The sequence below is a fragment of the Calliphora vicina genome, chromosome 4 (genome assembly GCF_958450345.1).
Source record: "Calliphora vicina chromosome 4, idCalVici1.1, whole genome shotgun sequence".
NCBI classification, from domain to species: Eukaryota; Metazoa; Arthropoda; class Insecta; order Diptera; family Calliphoridae; genus Calliphora; species Calliphora vicina.
The window spans coordinates 97,541,541-97,543,205 of NC_088783.1; positions in this window are offsets into that span (position 1 = coordinate 97,541,541).

Consider the following 1,665-nt stretch of genomic DNA (forward strand, 5'->3'; position numbering starts at 1 on the left):
GTATTATTATGTATGTGTACGTCTACATTCAAATCGAGTAAGTAAACAACTTACGTATATTAAAATAATACAAAATAAATGTTCTGAATCGAGTGAATCGAGTTTTAAATGCCAAAAGAAAAATAATTAAAAAAATAATAAAAAAACATGAAATCGCAAAATAATTTAAAAATGGAAAACATTGAGGTATTTCTAATTAAAAAAATACTAAACCGCATGATAAATCTTGAATTTATATTTTATTGCAAATTGGAACAGAATTCTAGCGACGCCGCACAATGGTATGTGCAAAAAAAGAGGAAAATAAATCTGTAACTTCTAAACGCTTAGTCCGATTTGAATGAAATTTCACATGCGCAAAGAGTAGCGGGGCCAGGGGTCCCCAAAGTAGGACACCTCGGGTATGTTCAATTTTAAAAATGATCCTATTTCTTCGTTTGTGTTCCGATTACGTATATGGAATCTTCTCGTCGAGCTCTACATAAAACCTCGTCGTAGATATCAATTATCTCTTATAGCTCAGGAGATATTCGCATTTGAAAATTAAATTTTCAAAATTTTTACCCACCCTACTCCAGTTTTTTGATGACCGCGGTTCCAAAAACTTCCCGATTTTCTCTATTATTCTTTTATAGGTTCATGCATTTGAATTTAAAAAGGCGATTTTTTGGCTATTTTTTTGGGAAAAAAGCACTTTTATTCTTTTTAAGTTATCTAAAAAATTTCTAAGAGGATGTATAATTAATTTGTACTTTTTGAAAAACTAACTTTACATCAAATATTTTAAATGAAAATAAAATTGATAATTTTTGATAACGAGGGGGCCAGGTCCATTCAAAAAACGCCTATTTTGTATGTAAAATTCAACTTTAGGGCAAAAATTCTCAAATTGCATAGTTGCGATATCAAAATATAGAAACCTATTTTAGATGGCCCAATATGTTCTTAATTATTTTGTAAAGGGTTCCGATAACCCTGCCCCTGGTATGGATATTATAGCCAAAAAACGAAAAAATACCATTTTTGGGATTTTTCAATACTTTTTTGGGAATTGCCGGATTCCTGATTATAAATTTCAAAATTTTTTTTTTATTTTTCCATTTTCAATAAAAACATCTATATAAAGGTAAAATTTCATTAAAAAATATTCATAAATAAAAATTTTATTTCAATTTGAAATATTTGTATCGTCGCAAAAATTAAATTAAAAAAATTGTTTGTCATATTTTTCGAAAAAGTATTCCATGAAAAATGGAATTATTGAAAAATATACAAAATTTCCTAACCATTGATATATAACATGTCTACCTTATGTTTTTTACGTGACAAATTAATTAGGGAAAACTTAACACCTCGCAGAGAATTTAGGTAGGCGCAAACATACTTTTTTATGAATTTGTACAGCCACTTTTTTACGATCAATCCTTAAATTTTTTAAGGATTTATTTTATATAAAATTATTCTTTATTTAAAAAATGTATAATAAATTAATATAATTTTGTAAAATAATCGGACTCACAGTAGTCCATATCTAAAATATAAAGTAAGTCTTTAAATTCATGAATATTTTCAAATGCTAATGTTCTGTAACAAATCCAACGTTTCCTTATTGTAGATAATACATGATCAAAAGATAGAATTAAATTATTAAAAATATCTTCATTT